The following is a 24,893-nucleotide window of genomic DNA, read 5'->3' as shown; positions in this document are numbered from 1 at the left end:
CTCTTTCTTCACGACCTCCATCATTGGGGGGTTAAGCCTACGTTGAGCATCACGTACAGGATTAAAATCATCTTCCATTAGGATTCTATGCATGCACATGGATGGACCAGTGCCTTTTATATCAGCAATTGTCCAACCAATAGCCGTTTTGTGCTCTTTCAGAACCCTAAGTGGACATTCTTCTTGTATTGGGGTGAGGTTCTTTGCAATGATCACCGAAAGTTCTTCTTTATCACCTAAGTATGCGTACTTTAGGTGGTCTGGAAGCGTCTTCAATTCTAATTTCGGTGTCTGCACAATAGAAGGTAAAGGAACCTCATTAGTTATGGGTAACGAAATATAAGAGATATTACCCGTTTTTGCTTCTGGTAGTGCTTTTAAGGCACCACACATCTCCACTATCTCTTTGGCTAAGTCAACATCCAGGTTCGGCTGCCCATGAACGTCCAAATCAATGCTATATTGCGTAACACAACTCCAAGTTCATCTTCATCATTCAATTCAAACATTTGTTGTGATAACGAACCAATAACATCAATAGAAAAAGCGGAGTGAACATCACTAGGATAACGCATGGTTTCAAAATATTGAACCGTATGATCTCTTTATCAAATTCCATAGTGAGTGCACCACTATCAACATCAATCTTCGGCTTTCCAGTTTTCATAAACGGTCTCCCAAGAAGTAACGAAGTTGATGAACAATTATCTCAATTGTGCATATCCACAATGTAAAAATCAACTGGAAAGATTACTGATTCACTTGAACTAACACGTCCTCCACTACTCCCTTAGGATATATATATTGGACTTGTTAGCAAATTGAATAGTAATCTTTGCCTCTTTTAAAGGTCCGAGATTCAAAGAATCATAAACATCGGCTGACATAACACTTATGGAAGCACCTAAATCAAGCAAAGCATGCTCAAATCGTCGATTACCAATGGTAACGGGAACTGTGAAGCCGTCAGTATCTTCACACTTTGTAGGCATCTTCTTAAGTAAAATTGTTGTAGCACTTTCGCCCACTTGAGTAATCTCATTAGCAATCAACCTATCCTTCCTTGTACACAAATCCTTCAAAACCCTGGCATACCTGGGTACGGTTCTGATGGCCTTAATAAATGGAATGTTGATGTGTATCTTGCTGAAAATATCCATGATCTCCTTGTCTTGAGCTTGCTTCTTTGATTTGGCAAAACGACTAGGGAAAAGGAGGTGGTATGGTAAAAGTGGGAACCGTGTCCTTAGGTTGGCCGTTTGAGGTTGGCTTTTCCTTTGGGACGGTTTCCTCCTCTACTTCCTTTTCGATTTCGTTACTAACCTCTTTTTGTTGATGTGGCTCTTCAGTTTGTCTCTCACTTCTTAGAGTTACTGCATTAACGTGCTCTCTTGGGTTCACAAAAGGTTGTGATGTCAACTTTGTTGAAGCTTCCGCTTTTATTTGATTCATATCTGTCGCCATTTGCCCCATCTGAGTTTGTAAATCTCTAATAGCATTATCAGTTTTCAGCTGATTCTGTTCGGCTTTCTGTATGAATTGATTGGTTTCTATCTGACCTTGTTTGATTATGGAGATGAGTGCTTCAAACTTCGATTCCTCATTCTGAGGTTGTTTTTGTTGAAATCCATTTTGCCTCGCATATGGATTAGGAGTTGCAGCTTGTTTGTTAGCATAACTAAAATTTGGGTGGTCTTTCCAACCAGGATTATAGGTATTAGAATAGGGATCATACCTTTGCCTCCGATTAGGAAATATGGCATTTACCTCGGCTTCATCTTCGTATGAAGGAATGATCACTGCTGCCATCCTTTGTACTACCTTCTCTATATTGTTTATCCGTTGCTCTGACTGTGAAGTTTCCTCCATATTACTAACTCTTCTGACATTTGATTCATTTCTGGTATCAAATTGTTGAGCATTTGAAGCCATGCTCTCAATCAAACTCGTTTCCTGCGAGATTTTGTTTTCAGTAAGTGAATCACCAGCAGCCGCATCAATCAAATTTCGTTGCTCTGGAAGTAATCCTTCGTAGAAATATTGAATGACGAGCGTTGGTGATATGTTGTGGTGAGGGAAACTTGCCACCAACTTTTTGTACCTATCCCAGTATTCATAAAGAGATTCCCCAGTAATATGAAGAATACCACTAATCTCTTTACAAACAGAGGTTGCCTTGGAAGCAGGAAAATACTTCTCTAAAAATAGCTTTTTCATCTCATTTCATGTTGTAATCCTCCCTGGAGGAAGGTAATACAACCATTCTTCCGCTGAGTCTATTAAAGAGAATTGAAAAGATTGCAGCAATGTTGTATCACTGTCTTCGGTACTTTTCCTAAGACTTGTCATCTTCTGTTGAAATTTTCGAAGATGACGATTCGGATCTTCACTTGGAAGTCCCTTGAACTTTGGCAGATGATGAAGTAAGATCAACTTCAGCTCTACTGGGTTAGTGATTGTAATGCACAGTGGTTGCGAATCTAAGCATGGAGATGTCAACTCTCTTAACTTCCTCTCCGCAGGTGGAGGTGGTGGATTATTTGTACCGCGTACCATTGTTGATGTAGAAGGTTCTTCTTGCAACTGTGGATGTGCTTGTAACACCGTTCCCCTGTGAGTTTGGATTCCGCACCTCGGGTATTCCCAGTCTTTCGGTGCCAGAGATTAAGTACCTGAAAACAAAAATCTAGAAAACGAAATTAAAAACTAAAAAAAAAAGTCTAAAAACAATAACAAAACTAATAAAATAACAACTAAAGATACCGACTTCTCCCCGGCAGCGGCGCCAAAATTTGATGGCTGTCTTAAGTGCAATCAAATTAATAATTTTATTTCCACACAATTAACTGGTAATATAATGGAAGTAAGGATCGTTCCCGTGAAGAGCAGTGATTTTAGTTGTCAAAGTATCACAAAGGGGGTTTGGTTTAGATTGTGAGCGAAGTAAATAATCAAAGCAAATAAAACTGTATTGTAATCAATAGAGAGAGATATGATCGAGGAATCCTTCTTCGTATATAAACCGTCAATGAGTTATTATAATTGCCTACTCGTCGTTAATCATAGATTATCACCAACCGTGGAATAACACCTAGCTCAGTGTTGTTCCCTAAATTCCTTTTATCACTGAGTAAGGAAGCTCTCCAATATCAGATTCTATTCGCCTAACCACCTAGTAGTAGCTCACTCAAGGTGTAATTTTGTCGAATGATTTATTTTTTGTGAATTTATAGGTTGATCCTAATAGTTAGACTCTTAGATCAAGGTCCACTTTTTAGTGTTGTTTGTACCCACAATCGGTCCACAGAATCCCTCTGCAAGGTTTTGTGTTCTCTACTTGTGCAAAGATTATTCGACGATTACTTATCTCCTAACTCAATACTAGAAATAGATTGAATCAACAAATCAATTTAGTTGGCCACCTAAACAATCTCTCAATCAATCATAAAAATATTCAAATAGTATAAACAAACGATAATCATATGAAGAACTTCAAAGTAGATTAATATAATAACTCAAATCTTGTTTACAACTTATAATTCATCCTCAATCAATAGTTGTTTAGCAACTCATGGATGTAGAAACATCCATGATATACATATGAGAAAAGTAAAGAGATAACGTTACGATTGATAATCGCTCTGTATGATGTTTCTTCTCTCCAAACCCTAACAATTTCGTAACCTAATGATGTGATATGATTTCACATAACCTAATACCTTTTTATAGGTTTTACATTGCTTGGCGTTCACGTAATAGGTTCGGTTCAAGAACCCAACCCAAAATAACGAATTAACGTTCCCAAACATGCCCTTAGGCCTTCCAAGGTGTGAATACACGTTTCCCATTTGATAAGTTCGCGTACCCAATCCGCAAACTTCAAATTCCAGCAGAAATTTTCGGAAATAAGTCTGGGAACTCGATTTCCAAACCCAGTTCGCGGACTTCACTATCTTCGGTATTCAATAAAAATTTTTTTGACCACAACTTCTTCATCCGAACTCGGAATGACCTCATTATTTTTGCATTATTTTTATATTTCAATTATAGTCAAGATTATGATGAGAAATACTTAATTTTAATGAGTTAAGATCGGTATTTGGCCCTTCTCTTGATTTTGAGCGTTTTGCTCCTTTTCGTCGCACTTCTTCCACTTCTCTTGGACTTGGGCGCTTGGATACTTGGAATACTCTTCTTCCTAGATCTTTTCAGCACTTTGTTGATCCTTTTTGGATGATTCACATAATAGAGGCAAATAAGAGCAAACAAGATTAATAATACGAAAATATGCAAGAATAATAGCTAAAACAAGTATGGAATGGACACTAAAATCATATGAATTATGCACTTATCATGTGTGGTTGTTTTACCCCCACATTTTAAATTGGTATCAGAGCAGGCAAACACGTTAAAGACCTTATAAGTCTGTGTTTGTAGCGATCTGATATGGACAGAAGTGTTATCTCTATAAACGTATCGCCAGCCTTCGATGGCACGAACTATTTATGGTGGAAAATTTCTATGCGTGATTTTATACAAGCGCGAGATCTTCAATCATGGGTTAGTATTGTTAATGGCTATAATCCTCCATTAGTTACAATAGACTGTGTAACTGTTGCGAAGGATATTGGTGATTATAATGATCTTGAGATTCTTATTTCCAAGCAAAACTCGGAAGGATTAAATGCTATCATCCATGCCATTACTCCACATCTCCAGCATCATGTGACTACTTGCAATAAGTCTAAACATGCTTGGGATATCTTAGAAACTGTATTTGAAGGGAATGTCGTAGAGAAAGAAGCAAGGCTTCAATATCTAGCTTATGACTGGGAAAACCTTTGTATGTCTGATGATGAAACCTTTGATGAGTTTAACCAAAGACTTTCTCAAATAGTTAACTCCTCATTTTCATTAGGAAGAACTATTCCGGAGAAAGATATTGTGTGCAACATTCTCAGGTCTCTACTATCAAGATACGAGTCTAAGAAACATGCCATTGAAGAAGCAAACGATCTTTCTACACTCTATAGGAATACTCTTGTTGGAAAGTCAAAGATCTTTGATAATGAACACCGATCTGGAAAAGAGGTGATTTCTTTTAAAGCTGCAAACAATTCTGAATCCTCTAAGGATAAATCTAGTTCGCCAGACGCAAAGGATGTTACTCCACGACAATTTAGAAAAATCTTGAGAGACAGGAAAAAGAGTTTTTCTAAAGGTACAACATCTCCTAATGATGATGTACAATGCTTTAACTGTCGTGATTTCGGAACCTTTCTTTAATATGTCCTAGCTGGAGCCGTAGACAATCGGCATATGCAGCAGCTTCTTGATGATGAACCCGAATATTATAATCACCAAGAGTACGCAGGCGAGGTTGCATTATCTTCTAAAAAAATTCTTTCGGATACTGATTCTGATTCTGTCGAAGAAGTGTTCCATAAAGATCCAGTTGCTAATAATCTTCTTAAGGAATGTCATCAAAAACTCTCGGAAGCTGAAAGCACCATACTCAGTGAGAAATTTAAATATGACAGACTTCGTTGTCGGAATAAATACTTGTAAGATCAACTTGAGTCTACTGGTGCAAGAGATTATCTCAACGAAATACGAATGCTTATAGAAGAAATTGCCGGAAGTCGAGATCGGGAAAATATTCTTCAGGCAAAGCTAGATAACTTGGAGAACATTGATATGAACTTTTTATTTCATTCAGAACGACAAGATCTCAAAATTCAATGTGAATCATCCAAGAATGAACTAGTTATTGCACTCGAAAAGGTTGGAAGAAGAAAACTCGAGCTTAAAAGAGAGTTTGTCTAGAAATAGCAGCTCAGAAAAATTAACCTCGATATTGGGGGCATGTAGAATTCATCGTGATACACGAGGATTGGGCTATGAAGGAATAGACTCTCCTGGTATTAGCAAAGAGGTAAAAATTTTCACAGCTAAAGATTCTTCTAAACCAAAACCTTCCACCGTTGACAAATGTAAAGGATCTCTCCCAACTACCGATGACAAAAAGAGGAAATTTTGTCAAGGTCCAAAGCAAGCACATACACATTCAGGTAACACTAGACATAAGTTTTTCCATTCTAATAAACATTGATTTTATTGTGGAAAACCATGTCACTTGCAAAGGAATTGCATATATCTTAAACGAGATAAAACTAGATCTGATTCTGTTAAGATGACAAGATCTGATGTTCCAAACTGGAGAAAAACTGAGACTCGTAATTTCAATTCTTCTAGTATTCCCTCTAAGAAGTTTCATAATTATATTGGGGAGAAAAATAAATATGTTGCTCCAAAAGCTGCTCAGAAATGGGTACCAAAGAAGATCAATAAAGCAACAAGTATTGTTAAGAAGGATCTCCCAGACAAGAGTTCGACAAGGGATAAATATCTTAAAAAGGTATGGAACATTTATTGAAAGTTTCAAGGAAATTGTTAAATTCCTAGAGTCCATGCATGATTTGGTTTCAAATACCTGTGGTAAGCAAGATTTTGTTCACCTCAACACAACCTGATTGTATTGGAAGTGCATCCTCACCAAGAAGCCCTTGGAAATGCGGTGAGGATTGCAAAAGAATTGGGGCGCACAAATTATGTTGGGTAATTTTTGAATATGTGGAATAAATTATTATTTCGAGCCGAGTTTATCTCGTCTATCTATTTCTAGAAATAAGTGTTGGTAAGCTTTCGCTTTGACCAAGTTCATCTTACTCGTGACGAAAGTCATATTTGTTATTTCAATATCTTGAAAATTGCTTTGATGCTAATAGTGTGTGAAAATGGCTATTATCATTATAGAAGAATGCTTCAATGACTAAAATAAAGAGTTTAGAATCTTGTAACCATCTTTGGATATAAGCATAGTGTGTTCGCACATTAGTGTATAAGTCCAAAACCAGGAACTTAAAGTATGCATACTTGTGTGTATACAAAAAGGTTGTAGGAGACTGGGTAAGTATGTGTACCCGTACGCATATTGGCGGAAGTTCACGTCCATGAATTTCTGCTGAGTTTGAAAACCAAAACCAAACTCATCCGGTTACCTAAAGTACGCGTACCCGTACGCATACTGGCAGAAAGTTCACGTCCGTGAATTTCTTCTGAGTTTGAAAAATAAAACAAACTCAAATCCTGTTACTTAAGTACGCATACCTGTACGCATACTTACTTTCTAAGATCGGTTGTACATGAACCTAAAATATTTATTAATAAGGAATGTAATCTTTTCCGACCGTGGCTATAATGTTCATGTATTGATTCGAGTGAATCAAACCGATTTTTCTTTGATTGTGTCTTGTATACTTCTATGAGATCTAAGAAATTGAACAACTCTCAAACTAGTTTATTTGAGTCATTTGTACTAGTTATGGTGAAGATGAATAAGGTTAATATGAAAGTACTCATATGGCCAAATACCACGTGTATGATTCTTAATTACCTAACTTGATTTGTGATTGAAATTCTTAAGTATAACAGGTTAGAAGCAATAGTCAAAGCCATTGGATGTTGGTTTTTATTTCCAAAGAAACTTTTTCATACACTTATGGTAACCATTATTGGTGTAAATCCTTGTGGAAAAGGTTATTCTTCCTTTTAAGTATACCAATTCTTGTTTATACAAGTTTGTATCTTAGAAAAGATGATCACAATACTTGATCTTCATGATTACATATTGTGTATTGTTTACCATGAGATAGTTCTAATGTTTTTTTGGTAACACGATCTCATGAGAAACTTTCAATGATTGGTCCTCGTATCTCCTTGTGGGATGTCTAAAATCCAATATATAAATCCTTCTCTCTGGAGTAAGGTCACTCTTGTTGTTCTTTAGGAAATGACATTTTATGGGGAAGAGTTCTTTTTGAACTTGTGCTTAATTGCCAAATATTTGTGGGGAGTGCGGCTGTGGAATATTATAGGGGTTATCTTGTATCTTTATAAACTCCTTGATGAATGCATTTAGCTTCGGCTTTATGATGGCATCTAAATAAGTTGATATGGTATTCTCTTTTGGTCATAAAGTATCTCTATGAAAATTTCATGAGGATCCCACTAGTTTTCGTACCTTTGCCAATTTATATTGACAAAAAGGGGGAGAATTAATGTGTAGTGTGATACTACAAATACATATGATTTACGGATCATTATGTAAGGGGGAGATGTTTTCATTGTGAGATGAATTATTGACTAAGGGGGAGTGATACATATCATCATAGTATTATTATCAAAGTTGTGATACAATTGAACTTTGATGTTGTGTAATAATACTATGATGGATCTTCAACAAGTACATGATGAGCACATGCATAGTTGAAGAACCAAGGAAATCAAGCATGTTGGATTTTGGAGCTGTAATGCTTTTAACAAGTACAATCCATATATAAAATGGTTTTGTCACTAAAATTGACAAAGGGGGAGAATGTTAGAGCATTGTTTGGTTGAACCCACTAGCGTTGGTATGTCAAGTTAGTTTTCAATTTTAGTTGCCAAAATGCATTCTTGATTTAGTATACTAAAGATAGTTTCAAACTAGATTAGATCTAAGAAGAACTACTAAGGATGAAGACTGAAGATTACAAGAAGACATCAACAAGGACTTCACCAACAATGGTATGTGATAATTGATTTCATTTGTATTCTTGTTTCAATTCTACCTTTCTAATCTATCGAAACAAATACTCACTCTATGGAACAATTCCTGTGACGGTTAATGCACATTTATGTATATATATACTCGAGGTTATTTGAGCCACGACTTTTGTGACAATAACCTTTATCCCTATAAAGGTTCTCATGTTATAGTGAATGAGCTTACGAATTCAACGAGCCAAGAATCACTCAATTCCGAGTTATAACGATGAAGTTATGAGTGATTTATTAAAGTAACAATTATAAGTGTTGCTGTAATTGTTACAGTTCGTTAGTAGGAAACAATCCACGAACTGTTTGTAATGGTTCACGGACTTGAGCCCAATTACGTGACTAGAAGTCTTTTTAGTCAAGTTGGTGATGTTTCCTTATCTAGGCAAGTTAGCTATTACTCCAAACATCTTTGATTACCATATTAAAGTGTTTGTCATTCCTTAATTTAATTTGTGATTTATTCGCATAAATACAATATTTGCTAAATTAATTATTTATTTAATTATTTTGGAAAGAGTTGTAACTGAGGAATGACTCCCAAAATTAGGAGAGTCTTGAAAAAAGAAAATAGCTTTGCTTAGCTTTCAAGTTACCTTCACTATAAATAAAGGGTTCGTGAGTGCTACACGTTTTTCATCCCCCTTTGGAAAATTGGTGTAAGCTCATAAGGTTGTTTTCCATGTCTTCTGTTCTTCGTGAACAAGAATGATATAAAAGTCTTTGTATTGGGGATCACAAATCCGAGTTGGATTTAATCTTCGTGATTGATCATACAACTTGTAATCTAGGTTTTTCACCTCTTGTCTATTCTAAGGTCTTCTCTTCTAATATAAGACCATGCAAGAGTTGTTGATCATAAACCCTAGGTTTTGATAGATTTCAGTTTCCGATCGTATACCAACACTTGTTAGTCGAAATCGGAAGCTAGAAAGAAAACTTCGATTAAGGCATCTCGAAAAAATCCTTAAGAAGTTTTAAACAAGATATCTCTAGATTTATTCTAGTTGATTCTTGTGGTAGAATAATTAGGTTTCTCTTCCATTTTTGAAGAGTATAATAATCCCTAATCTACAAGTTTTTTTTTTATATTACTTTTACCTAGTAATTGTTTTTCTCAAAACAAACACAAGATTTCCAAAACATTAATTTACATCTAAATGGAAATCGATTCGGTGTTTTGTGAAAACAAAAGATCGAAAAATATCAATCGTGTTGTTGTATCTTCTAAAGAGATCCTTGGGTTCTGCTAGGAGATTTATGAGAAGAATTTTTAAAGACAATCGGTGTTGTGCTAGGAGTTCTATAAGTGCTGAAACAGGTATTACATCTTGTTAGAGCATAGCTCGGTCGACCTCGCATTTGTTGCTATCTCAAGCATGTTTTTCAATGTTAGTGATCAAAACTATGAGTCTTGATTCTAGCCTACATAGCTAAGTCTCGGACTAAAATAGAAAAGTGTAGTTGAGCTCAGGGACTTCATGGCGATTCATCATACAACGACGAAGATCTATACAAGGAACCGTGGAACTTCATCAACAAAAAGGTATGTGGAGACTTGAACTTATCTATCACTCAAAAGTCTATCTATTTTATCTCCTACTTCTTATGAGACAAAAGTCGTATGCTATATAGACTAGATCATACACATTTGACATTTCGAGCTGAGCATTTATTGCTTATCTTTTATCTCGAAATCGTGTGTTGGTAAAGCGTTTCGCTTTGATCAAGTTTATCTTCACCTAGTGACGAAAGTCATGAAAAGTTTCAATCACTTTCAGAATTGCTCTGACGTGAATCGGTCTGTGAATAACGACTACATAGCGTCCTCTGAGAATGTCTCAATGATTGAAATGAGAGTTTAGATTACATAACCATGTATTCCTTGAACCGAAGTTTTCAAACTTTGTTGATCAAGAGAAATCGGGAGGATTGTGGAATTGGCTTGCCAAGTCCGCGAACCCAGTCCGCAGACTCAGTCCGCGAACTGTCGGAAGTTCTCGGCTGAGAATTTCTGTTGGATTTTCCAAAACTCGTTTGTGTGCTAAGTCCGCGAACTGGCGGAAGTTCTCTTTCCGAGAATTTATGCTGAGTTTGGAAAACTCAAACGATTAACTTAAATCCGCGAACTTGTTTGTGAACTTAAGAGGTTATGATCTAAAGATGTGCTCTGAACATGAAACATTAAATTACTAAGGAATGCTTTATGAAAACCGTGGCTATAATGTTCATGAGCCGATTCAATCGAATCGATTCTCAATTGTGTCTTGTGTAGTTACATAAGATCTCATAGCAATTGAAAAACTCTTTAACTAGTTCATTTGAGTCAATTGAACTAGTTATGGTGAAAAAGAACAAGGTTAATATGAAATGCTCAAATGGTTGACCTTTTGGGTTACTATGTTGAACCAACATACACGTACACGTTTGGGCATGGTTTTCACAAACCCAGTAAACGTTTACCAAAGTGTGTGTGACAAGCTAGGTTTTTCGATATAACGGTTGAGAAATATTAGCTTGAATCTAAATCAGGTTTTCATCCAACGGTGAATATGGATTGCTTTGTACCTAAGGCAAAACCCTGATTTGAAGGCTATATAAAGGAGACATCTAGCATTGTGCAAAGCTAATCCCCACACGTCTATGTGCTACTTGTGCGCTGATAGGTGTTGTAAAACACCTCATTTTATATCTAGTATTTATGCTTTCTTTGCTATTATCCTTGTGAATTGCATCTCTTATGTTTAGTTTTGAGTTATTAGGTGCAATAGAATCCTTGGGAGCAAAAGAAGGAGAAATCATTCATTTGGAGCGAAAAGAGCAAAAAAATTAATTCACAGCTAGGTTGTGCAAGAATGAACTGTCAGTTCCACGCAACTGACAGTTGACAAGGAAGCAAATAAGCAGTCGGTTCTCTGAAATCGACAAGCCAAAAATTAACTGGGCAGCCCTTATCCTATTTATGGGTGCCGCTAGCAGTTTTGTTTCCTACATGACCCTAAAATTGGGATATTTCTCAATCATTTACTTTACTTCTCAAATTCAGATGAGAGTAAACCCGATGGCAGCTCCACTGTTTATCAGAGAAAGAGATGGAGAGATTCAGGGACGAGGTATAACTTAAATCGTATGCAGATGAAGATTTGACTGAATCAAAGATGAATTGATGGCTGAAATTGATATGGGTTTGCTGTAAAAGGTTGAGATGGGTTTGTTCTGGATTGGAATTGAAGCCGAGATTTGACAAGGAGATGAAGATGAATTAGGGTTTCAATTAGGTTTTTTGAGTTACACAAGTTGAAGTTGAGAAATGAACACAAAGATTGAAGTCGAGAGATGAGATGGGTTTGGTGAGATTGTGAAATTGAGACAGGAAATTGCAGATGTCGCATAGAAGGTACTGGTGATGATTGATCTCATACTAGTGATAAACATAGAAGAAATTGGGGGTTTTGCTTCCAGTTTCTGTGAGCTAATGGATTTTTGATTGATAGAGGAAATGAAGCTGGTTCGAAGAATTAGAAGAATGGGTTTCATGGTGTTGTTGGTTGAACACGAAATACATATGGGGTTTGGATTGATGATGATGAATTTAAGAGAATCAGAAGAGAATGAGATTGAAGTCGCTGTGGATGTGAGCAGTGAAAGAAGAATGGGTCTTGTTGTTGTTACAGGGAATGCTGGAATTGAAGCTGCAATACTGAATGTTCAATTAGTTGTATGTTAGGACAACAATTGTGAAAGAACAGCAGGTGCAGGTGGTGTTTGAGTCCACAATGGCCAGTCATGTGTAGGGAAATGATGATTGCAGGTTGCACTGGTGGTTTTCGTAATCCTGCAATGGTTGTGCAGGCATGAACTGAAATGGGTACCGGTGGTTAAGAATGAAGCATAAGGAATCTGGTATTGTTGCCATTAAGAAGAATTAGAAGGTGACTGGATTGAGTTAAACTGAGCTGAGGTTGCACATGCAATTGCAAGAGAATGGCACTGTTGCATTGTAGGGAATGTGAGAATGGTGGTGAAGCTAAATGCTAGAAGCTGAGACTGCAGATGGAAAGTGGTTTCATGTGCTGGTTAAGGAATGAATAGGATTTTTTGTTGTGCAGTGGTTGCAGCTGAGCTATGGCGATGAATTGGACTGCAATGTGCAGTGACTGATGAGGATCTGAGAAGGAAGTATTAATGGTTTTTGAAGTTGGAGTTTAAGCTGGAGTTTGGTTGCAGCTGCAGTTGGATATTCGGATGCAGGTGCAGTGCAGGGATGTGGTGCCTTGCGTTGGGACTGCAAGAAAGATGTTGTTATGCAGGTGCAGTTCTCGTAGGATGGAGTTGGTAAAGGCCAGAGTTGCTATTGAGGGTGATTGCCAAAGGGTTCGCATTGAAGTTGTGGAAGGAGATGTTACGCTTGAGCGTGAAGTTGAGACAAGGAACTGCAGGTGGAATGTGGCTCGGATGCTGTTGCAGGAATGGAACTGTATTGGTTCTGTTGGTATTTGCATCTGGGAGTTGAAATGGTTGGCTTGAGCTTATGGAGTTGTGAACTGATGTTGTGACTTGGTGTTGCAGCAAGGAGATATAGCAGACAGAAGAGAGATGCAGCTGCAATTGCAATTGCAACTGCAAATAGGAGAACAGGGGTTAGATGCAAGGCAGTGGTGAATGTAACAGTTGGACATGCTTGGTAATGAATTCTGAGCTGAAGTTGCAGGTTATGGATATGGTGCTGGCTGTTATGCAGTTGCAATAGTTAAGATGATGTTGCTAACCTTGTGCATTGGAATGTCTGAGTTGTGGATTCAAAGAATGTAGGGAAGATGCTGAGCTATGTTGTGTGGATTGAAGGCTAAAAGAATACAGTGTCGGTTCTCTGCAACTGACAAGCTAAACCTTTAAAGAGATAATGGGCTTGTGGGTTGTGTTGAGGAAGAATTAGGGAGTGAGTGGGCCTGGACCTGATCTGCCAAGGGTTATGGGCTATAATGCCTGGAGGTTTAGAAATCAGAAGTGAGAGTTATATTCTCAACAGAGAGCTATAAAAAGGGGAGGATCAAAACAAGATAAAAGATATATCTTTACTTCTATTTTTGCCGAGGGTTTAGAAACATGATAGGTTTTCTTTTCCTTCTTGTTATGAACTCCACTCACATGTTTAGATAATTCTCTTTTGGTTAAGGAATAAGTTGGAGTTCCAACCATGATATTTATGCAATGAATTAGTTTTGTCTCCATATTTTGTTACTTATGATTCACTTTAAATATTGTTATATGATTTGAATGCATGTTTAGTCGAGTCGCGAATCGATTGAATTAGTTTTCATCTCTATTGGTAGATTAGGGTTATTATACGCAAAAGTGATAATTCCTGATTGCAAGTAGCATAATTGTGAGTATTGCTTGTAGTGATACATCCTAGTAGTCACAAGTGGATCATAACCTTTGTTAAAACGGATTAGTGCTTTTACACGTTCGTTTGCATTGATTAGTCTTATTTCATAGAACTTAGTGCTCTTGGGGAGTTAAACTTAATTGTGTTTTTACACTTTAGGTTGCTTTCTAGGTAGAATTCACATTCGCATCTTTTAATGTGTTTGTTGATGACAAGAGGAAATTAGCGGGATATTCTTGCGATCAAGGTATCCTAGGACTTTTAATAAATTGAGATTAAATATCAATTCTAATTATTGTTTCAAATACATGTTTGTGAATGAAAACCAATCCTTGACCAATATTATAATCTTATTGATTTTGTTTTATTTATTTGTTTTGTTTTTATTTTAGTATATAAAAATCAGAAAACCCCCCATTGTTATTTATAGGAAACCGAAACAACTTGACAACCATAGTCCTCTCTGTGGAAACGATCCTTTCTTACCCTTGCTATATTATATATTTTGAGTAGTGAGAAAGTGTAATTTTTTTTTGACGCATACGACAACGATAAAATTTTGGCGCCGCTGCCGGGGAGGCAGCGGTTGTCACTTTTTTTTGGTTTCTTATTTTCTTGTTTTTAACCTTGTTTTGAGAATCGTGTTTCAGGTACTTATATCTCATGGATGGAGCATATTGGAACAATGGATACGGTTTCCAACAATCTCAACAACATGACAACTTCCAACAATTCCAGGGGTATAATCAAAACCAATTCATTGGCTATGACTAATATTCCATGGATCCTTATGGTTTTCCTCAACAACCTTATGGAGGGTATGTGTGTGAACAACCACAAGGATGGGAGGAATCTTATGCTCGTGAAAAAAAAGTCTCTGACTTTCTAGACAAAGTTTCCAACTTTGTACAAGAAGAGTTCTAAAAAGATAAAGAGGCTACAGAAGAGCAACTCCAAGAACTTTGTGAAGGTATTGCTAATTTACAAAGAGGTATTGATCAAATCAAAGAAGAAATGTATGAGGAAGAACTTTGCTTTAAAAACAATAACTATTCTAATGTGCCTATGATTTGTGATGAATATTTGATTGATGCTAATGTTGAAAAGGGCCAACCTTTAAGGTCTTTCGTTGATAATTGTGTAGCTACCTCAACTCTTGATCTTAATAATGATCATTCACCTATTTAAAAGGATGAGATTGAGATTAGCAACACTAAATTCAGCGACAACCAATCTTATGTTAACTATGAAAGTGATGATGATTATGAAGATACATCGCTTGAACCAACTCATGATGACATTTCCCAAAGGTGTACAGTGGAATCTTTTTGGGATCAAAATGAAGACGAAGAGGAATATGTTGACACTTGTGTAGATTACTCAAGCATTGATCTTTATAATGATCAAGAGCCTATTCAAAGGGTGGAGCTTGAGGATGATGCATCTTTGAGTCTTCTAAAAAAGTTCCTTATAGCGAAATTTGGAGCCGCAAAAGAGTATGTGCCTTACAACGAAGAGGAGTGTGTCGAGAATGAAACCGATATGACCAATATTTTGGAAGACCCAATTGAGCTTGCAAAGGATTGTAACGATGATGTTTATGTCAAAATTTTAGTTAAGGTAGAAACTGACGAAGAATAGTTGCAAGGTTTGATAGAGGACCATGATATAGAAGAGGTAAATAATTCACTTGATTTTTTCAAGGATGAAAAGGATTCCGAGCTACAAGAGATTGTGAAAGGTTTGTCTAACCCTTTGCATATTGTTTCTTCTCCTTTACCTATTATTGGTATGAATGTATGTGCTTCGAGAATATTGTTGAACGACTTTGTTTCTCGATTTCCGCCATTAGAAACATTTGATTCTGATACTATGGATGTTTTCAAAGAAGAAACCATAGAAGTTCCTGATTTTTATGTTCTTTATACACTTCCAAGTGTAGAAAAGAACAAGTGTGGGGGAAACTTCTATCGGCTAATAGCTTCGTTTATGTTTTATGAAACTGATATTTGTGTGAAGCTAGTGTTTGCGAAAAAGGTTACGTGGAAGGATCCCCAACTTTTCAGATTGTTGGTATATGGGGAATGAATTTTGCAAGGTTATAGTCGGGCTGACGACTTTAAACCAAGCGTTAAATGGGAGGCAACCCATACGATGAGTATTTCTTGTCTTATTTCTATATTCTTGTTTTGTTTTTAGCTTTTTCTTGTCTTGTATTTACTTTTTCTGATTTCTTGTCGCATATCATTATATGATTTCCCACCTTGACTTTCTTTGGACGATTCAATATACATTGGGGACAATGTAAAGTTTAAGTGTGGGGGAGTGGTTAAGCTTGCATTGTAAATTTTTCATGATTTTTCAACTTTTTTGTAAATTAGTGCATGAATAACTCCAACTTGTAGTTAGTTTAGAGTCACATAGTATACATGTCGCTAAGATTACATCGAAATTCTCATAAGAGTGACTGAACTTAGAGATGACAGAGAACATGATCGGGTTTCTTACTTGTATGAGAGTTAAAGTTGGATTTAACCATCCCAGTGGCAAATGAGGTGCAGACTGAATTCGGTATTAGAGTAGTGGTGCCCTATAGTGGAGACTACCCATGTTACATCATGAGAGGCACCGACCTTCACTTCTTTGTACCTGTCTAAATATGTGCTTTTAGAGTGTGTGTCACCGTACATAAACTCCGGGTAGAATGGTGAGATACCCAACCTCCCACCAATAGAAGCACTATTTTGATCTCTTGAGTGCTATTTTATCAATCATGATGATGAGATCGAATTGCTAACTTACATACCACTTGTAATCTTGTTCGCAGTTAGCACCATCCACTTTATCTCTCTCTACACCAACAGGTCCATAGAAACAACATCATCATCAACAAGAGGAGCATCACAAATTCGAAGGAAAGTTGAAGAGGTTTAAGGTTTACAACCAACGGTACAGAAATGAGCAGATTTCAGATTTAAGTATAGCAACAAGACAAGGAGCAGAAGTTTTACAAGTTGAAGACTATTGTACAAGAGCAAAGATTATGAAGATGAGAGTTCAAGAAGTTTATGATAATGAGACATACACGTTGTGAAGAATCAAGCAGTAAAGTACTTGAATTTTTATTTTATCTTTATTTGTATTATTTTCTCTTGTATCAAAAAAAAAATTGAAAAAAAAAGACAAGAGAAAATTTCTTTAGGTTCATTACTAGTTTTATTTTATTTGTATTTGTATTTGTTTTATTTTTCTTGTCTCAATAAAAAAAAAGAGGAAAAAAAAAGAAAAAAAGAAAAAAAAAGAAAATAGAAAAAAGAAAAAAAAAGAAAAAAAAAGACAAGAAAAATGTGTTGTATCATATTTTGGTTTGTTTTTAGTTTTGTTCTTTCAATAAAGCCAATGGAAAGAAGGAATATCCATAATGAAGTTTCTAGTAACAAGGAATTTGAGGAAAAGAGTTATATTGTCAAGATTCTACGAAGTTCAAGAGTTATCATCAAGAGTTGAAAACTGAAGACGAAGATGAAAACAAGGATTGAAGACCGAAGACGTTTCTATGGATGCTGTGAGAGCGGTGTTAACTGCACGTCGAATGGATAACGAGGTAAGTAAGCATATTCCCGCCTTCGTTTAGTGGTTGATTTCCTTTCATAGAGATCGTCAGAAAAAAAGTTTTTCAAAATGAATAAAAGATGTGGGTTTTCAAACAAATTCGGAGGGTTTTTGCCTTCCTACCATTCAACGTGTCGCAGGATTTTCTCTTAATTCCTACCTGGACACATGTGTGACCCGTAAAAAGCTATTCGATCTAACGGTTGAGAAATATTAGATTGAATCTAAATCAGGTTTTCATATAACGGTGAATATGGATTGCTTTGTACCTAAGGCAAAACCCTGATTTGAAGGCTATATAAAGGAGACATCTAGCATTGTGCAAAACTAATCCCCACACGTTTGTGTGCTACTAGTGCGCCCGCTAGAGTCGATCTCCGTTAACCTTTGATTTTCTTCTCTAAAATCAGGTTAACGACTTAAAGACTTCATTGGGATTGTGAAGCCAGACCGATACTACTTTTATCGTAGTTGTGTGATCTTATCTTGCATCTTCTATCGTACGAGTATAATCGATTGATTGGCTTGAGACCGTGAGAATTCTCCGATAGGAAAGATAAAGAAGTCACAAACATCTTCGTCTCACTGTTTGTGATTTCTCGACAATCCGCTTGTGTAGTCAGGAAGGATTGTAGAGAGGTGATTAATAATCTAGGCTGTTCTTCGAGAATATAAGAACGGATTATCATTTGGTTCCTGTTCACCTTGATTTTATATCTTAAGACGGAACAAAACCTAGGGTTTATCCGTGGGAGACAGATTTATCCTTTGATAGACTTTTCTGTGTGAGACAAATCTGTTTATTATCAAGTCTGTGATTTTGGGTTGCAACAACTCTTGGTTGTGGGTGAGATCAGCTAAGGGAATCAAGTGTGTAGTATCCTGATGGGATCGGAGGCGTAGGAGTACAATTGTACCTTGGATCGGTGGGAGACTGATTGGGGTTCAACTATAGTCCAGTCCGAAGTTATCTTGGAGTAGGCTAGTGTCTGTAGCGGCTTAATACAGTGTGTATTCAATATGGACTAGGTCCCGGGGTTTTTCTGCATTTGCAGTTTCCTCGTTAACAAAATTTCTGGTGTCTGTGTTATTTCTTTTCCACATTATATTTTATATAATTGAAATAATACAGGTTGTGCGTTCGTGATCATCAATTGGAAATCCAACCTTTGGTTGTTGATTGATATTGATTGATCCTTGGACATTGGTCTTTGGTACCTTCCAAGTTATTCCTTGTATTTGATAAAGACTCGCTATGGTTTTTAGCTTGAGTAAAAATCAAATCAAGAGAGAGATATTAACTCATTGAGATACTTTTATCTAGATTGAGTCTGATTGTCTGGTTGATTCTCTAGTAAAGTATTTCAGAGTTATTCCATACAGATTGCTAATCGAAATATTGGGTGGTGTTGTTAGACCCACGTTTTTTCAATTGGTGTCAGAGCAGGCAAACACGTTTAAGACCTAACAAGTCCGTGTTTGTAGCGATCTGACTCTATGGACAGAGGTGTTATCTCTATTAACGTACCACCAGTCTTCGATGGCTCCAATTACTTATGGTGGAAAATTGCTATGCAAGATTTTCTTCAATCGCATGATTTTCAATCATGGGTATATGTGGTGAATGGTTATGATGCGCCCATTTTTGCAGCTGGAGACGGAACTGTTCCCAAGAATATTGGTGAATATAATGCTGCCGAGATTCTTGCTACAAAACAGAATTCTAAAGGGCTAAATGCTATCATACATGTCATTGCCCCAAGTCTTCAACACCATCTGTCTAATTACACTAGGTTTAAAGATGCTTGGGATATCTTAGAAACCATATTTGAAGGAAACTCCAGTGAAAAGGAAGCTAGGCTTCAAAACCTTAATTCCGATTGGGAGAACCTTCGTATGGAAGATGAATAACATTTGATGAGTTTAATCACAAAGTGTCTGAAATTGTTAATGCATCTTTTGCATTGGGTAAGACTATTCCTGAAAAGGACATTGTGATGAAATTCTCAGATCGCTGCCATCTAAATACGAGTCTAAGAAGCATGCCATCATTGAGGGGAATAACCTCAATAATCTTTCCAGAAACACCTTGGTTGGGAAGCTAAAGATATTTGACCATGAGCATACATCTAAAGTCGGTAAGGATGTTGCCTTCAAAGCACAGAAGAGCACTAAATTACTTGCCAAAGGTAAAAGTGTTCATGTCTCTGAGGATGATCAGTCTGAGAATGATTTTTCAGATGAAGACCCTGACAAGTCGGTCTCCTTGATCACAAGACAGTTTAGGGATCTTCTGTTGAAGAGAAGTAAACGGTTTTCAAGAGACAAACCTAGGTCATCAGACAATCCTCACGGTCGCGTACCTCCTAAAAACAGGGATGCTGATGAGGATGATGACGAGGACATGCCTCGGTGCTTTAAGTGTAAGGGTTTTGTCCATTTTGCTAACGAATGCCCAAATCGTAGAAAATACACTGGGAACAAAGGTCTAGCTGTAACACTTGATGAAATGTCTGAAACCTATGATTCCGATGAAGATAGGAAATCAAGTGTAGGGATCCTTGGTGAAAACATCGATTTTGATACTTGTAGCAATACATATATCAACCTCAATGGGTTCAGAGAAGAAGGAAACCCAATCAAGCTGGAAGATTCTCTAACTGGAAACCCTGTCAATAATGTTTCTGGATCTACTGTATGTCTAGCTGCTTTCACATCTCAGATGCATGAACACTATCCAAGTTTGACGTGCTCGTTTTGTTCGATGAAGGGACACGAACTATCAAGGTTTTACAAGTACAAGCACCAAATAAGACACGCCATCAAACTTCAACAAAGAGCAGATCGATTAGCAAGGAAGCTGAAACTTACTCAGAAGACCGCCGAGGTATGTAGGATCTTATCTTCTTCTAAGAAGTTGGTTTCCAGGGATAGAGTAAGACCATTTTAAAAAAAGTATGGTCGAATCATTTTGATAGACAAAAGTCTGAAGATTCCTCCCTTGAGGAAAAATATGTACAAATCGTTATTCATCGCAACACAACTTGATTGTGTTGTTGGGAAAATCTTGTCTCATGTGCCTGATCAAAAAGAGACAAGATTGAGTGCTGATTCAGGCTTCAGTAAAGTTTTTCCTTCTTTTCTTAGATTTGTTATTTTCTGTCTATCAAATAAAATAAAGGGTTATTATCGACAACTCTACTCTTTATAGGGTTTTAGAGTTGGGCGTATACGAACCTGTCAATAGGTTTCGAACCCTACATTTCTTTTTCCTTTTTGACATCTTATATAAGATTGCGTGTTGAGTTAAGTGATTCAATCACACAAATCCAGTTGTTTATAACTGTTCTCAAAGCACCATGTCAGATGGAAAGGATGTCAACATGATTGTTAAATCTTCAATCAAGAAAAAAGAAAAATCTCATGTTTCTAAGTCCCTGAAAAGAAAAAGAAGGAATACAAGAAATCCCAGGGTTGTGTCTTCTAACTCTCAGAAGTTTTCCGATGTTCTTGATGAGTTAAAGGAAGTAAGAAAGGAGATTCGTGAAATAAAGGCTTTTGTGTCAAAGTCCTTAGAAATTCAGAAAGCCCTGGTACGACATAATCAGCCAAGACAGTTCGTTGATATAAACTCCTATCTTCGTGAACCGTATGTTCCAATGGATGTTGACAACAAGGAGTTCGGGAATGATGCTGAATTTCTCAAAGGCATTGTCGCCTAGGATGTCTTCTTTTTAGATTAGTTGGAAGAATAACTTGTGCGTTGAATAGCGATGATTGTGACTACACGTAGCTATTTTTGTTTTCATCTTCTTGTGTTATTTTTTAGGTTTATTGGTATTAAATTCTAAAAATATTTGGAGGATGATGTTATTGCAGTATTGATCTTTATGATTTTGTGATATTGCAATTTTTTTATGGGATATGTATTGTTTACGTCCGTGAACTTGAAGGTCCCATATTGCGGTCAAAAGTAAAGTCGTTCATGAATTAGTATTCGTATTGATGAAAGGACGAATGGACTTTTGACAATTACAAAAGTTATGCGTATGCAGTCATGTATTTGATGGAAAATAGGATGATATCTTTTGTTCGACAAGGATAAAGTCTATTATGTCGTTATGATGGAAAATAGAATAGATCCTTGTATGTTATCCACGGTATTGATCTTCATTGATCCATTTTATTATGTTTTATCGTGAAGGCTCCATTATGTGTCTTATGTTGAGCACCTTACAACTAAGTCGATTTACCTTGGCTTTGTTGGTTTTTCCATGAGATGCTATATGTCGAGCATTAGGAACTAAATTAATCAACTAGTTTGGTTATTTAGTTTGTACTCCATAAGTTATCTTTCTTATGTTGAGTACATGTACGGTTAAGGTTGTCATATTCTATGATGAACTTAGTCGGGGTTCCATAAGTTCTTTTATGTTGAGCCCAAAATAATTAAATTAATTACTTAGGTGATTAGTTTGGTTATTTATATTCCAATTAGATTACTTATAGGTTCTCTTGTAATTAATCTAGTTGAGTTTTCATATATTCCACAAGTTCTTGTGTTAAGTATATGAAAGGCTACACTATCATGTTCTATTGGTTAATGTAGTCGTATATTCCGTAAGGTTTTCCTTATGTTGAGTATGTGAACGATTAAGTTAGTCATCTCCGTATGATTACCTTAGTCGTAGCTCCGTAAGTTTACTTATATTGAGAACTTTCAATTAAATTGATCACTTTTGTGGTTTGATTTAGTTGAGTTTTCAATTGAATTAATCATGGGTTTACTTGTGATTAATTTGGTTGAGCTTTGGATATAGAAAATCATTCCTATGGTTTTTGGTGTCCAATTAAAAAATCCTTCTTTTCTTTCGAAATTAAGGTCGCTCTTGTTGTTCTTTCGGGAATGACATCTAATGGGGGAGAGTTCTTTTGAACTTGTGCTTAATGGTAATATCTTGCGGGGTGTGCGACTGTGGAATTTTATAGGGGTTATCTTGTATCTTAAAACTCCTTGATGAATGCATTTAGCTTCGGTTTTATGATTGCATCTAAATTAAGTTGGTATGTATTTTTCTTTTAGTCTATGAAATTTCTCTTGTGGAAATTTCATTATGATCTCGTTCTTGTACCTTTGCCAATTTTATTGAAAAAGGAGGAGAAATAATGTAGTTCACACTACAAATACATATGGTTTTCGGATCATTGTGTAAGGGGGAGTGGTTTCCATGATCGAGATGGAGTATTGACTAAGGGGGAGTGATACATATCACCGTAGTATTATTGTTAAAGTCGTGATACAATTGGACGTTGATATTACATAATAATACTATGATACTGTATAATAATGATCGAGAATCTCGATTTCTCTCATTGTTATAGCTACGGATCTTAAAAAACGGTGATGCTAAACTTACAACCTTTGGGATCATTGGAGTACTTGGAAGGACGAAGATTTCAGGGAACGTTGAAGATTAGACTATGGAATAGGAGCCACTAAAGTTTATCTTTTTTGTATTCCATATGTATAGTTTTCTCACTAAAATTGACAAAGGGGGAGATTCTTAGATCATAGCTCGGTTGACATCGCATGCGTTGCTATCTCAAGCATGTTTGTCAATGTTAGTGATCAAAACTATGAGCCTTGATTTCTAGCCTACATAGCTAAGTCTCGGACTAGGATAGAAAAGTGTAGTTGGGCTCAAGGACTTCATGGCGATTCATCATACAACGACGAAGATCTATACAAGGAACCGTGGAACTTCATCAACAAAAAGGTATGTGGAGACTTGAACTTATCTATCACTCAAAAGTCTATCTATTCTATCTCCTACTTCTTATGAGACAAAAGTCGTATGCTATATAGAATAGATCATACACATTTGACATTTCGAGATGAGCATTCATTGCTTATCTTTTATCTCGAAATCGTGTGTTGGTAAAGAGTTTCGCTTTGATCAAGTTTATCTTCACCTAGTGACGAAAGTCATGAAAAGTTTCAATCACTTTGAGAATTGCTCGGACGTGAATCGGTCTGTGAATAACGGCTACATAGCGTCCTCTGAGAATGTCTCAATGATTGAAATGAGAGTTTAGATTACATAACCATGTATTCCTTGAACCGAAGTTTTCAAATTTTGTTGATCATGAGAAATCGTGAGGATTGTGGAATTGGCTTGCCAAGTCCGCGAACTGTCGGAAGTTCTCGACCGAGAATTTCTGTTGGATTTTCCAAAACTCGTTTGTGTGCTAAGTCCGCGAACTCAGTCCTCGAACCCAGTCCACGAACTGGCGGAAGTTCTCTTTCCGAGAATTTCTGCTGAGTTTGGAAAACTCAACCGATTAACTTAAGTCCGCGAACTTGTTTGTGAACTTAAGAGGTTATGATCTAAAGATGTGCTCTGAACATGAAACATTAAATTAATAAGGAATGCTTTATGCAAACCGTGGTTATAATGTTCATGAAACGATTCAATTGAATCGAATCATCTTTGTTTCAATTGTATCTTGTGTAGTTACATAAGATCTCATAGCAATTGAACAACTCTTTAACTAGTTCATTTGAGTCAATTGAACTAGTTATGGTGAAAAAGAACATGGTTAATATGAAATGCTCATATGGTTGACCTTTTGGGTTACTATGTTGAACCAACATACACGTACACGTTTGGGCATGGTTTTCACAAACCCAGTAAACGTTTACCAAATTGTGTCTGACAAGCTAGGTTTTTCGATATAACGGTTGAGAAATATTAGCTTGAATCTAAATCAGGTTTTCATCTAACGGTGAATATGGACTGCTTTGTACCTAAGGCAAAACCCTGATTTGAAGGCTATATAAAGGAGACATCTAGCATTGTGCAAAACTAATCCCCACACGTCTGTGCGCTACTAGTGCGCCCGCTAGAGTTGATCTCCATTAACCTTTGATTTCTTATCTAAAATCAGGTTAACGACTTAAATATTTCATTGGGTTGTGAAGCCAGACCGATACTACTTTTATCGTAGTTGTGTGATCTGATCTTGCATCTTCTATCGTACGAGTACAATCGATTGATTGGCTTGAGATCGTGAGATTTCTTCGATAGGCAAGATAAAGAAGTCACAAACATCTTCATCTCACTGTTTGTGATTCCTCGACAATCCGCTTGTGTAGTCAGGAAGGATTGTAGAGAGGTCACTGATTAATCTAGGTTGTTCTTCGGGAATATAAGAACAGATTATCAATTGGTTC

Source organism: Papaver somniferum, chromosome 7, assembly GCF_003573695.1.
Source record: "Papaver somniferum cultivar HN1 chromosome 7, ASM357369v1, whole genome shotgun sequence".
Lineage (NCBI taxonomy): Eukaryota > Viridiplantae > Streptophyta > Magnoliopsida > Ranunculales > Papaveraceae > Papaver > Papaver somniferum.
This window is presented reverse-complemented; position numbering follows the sequence as displayed.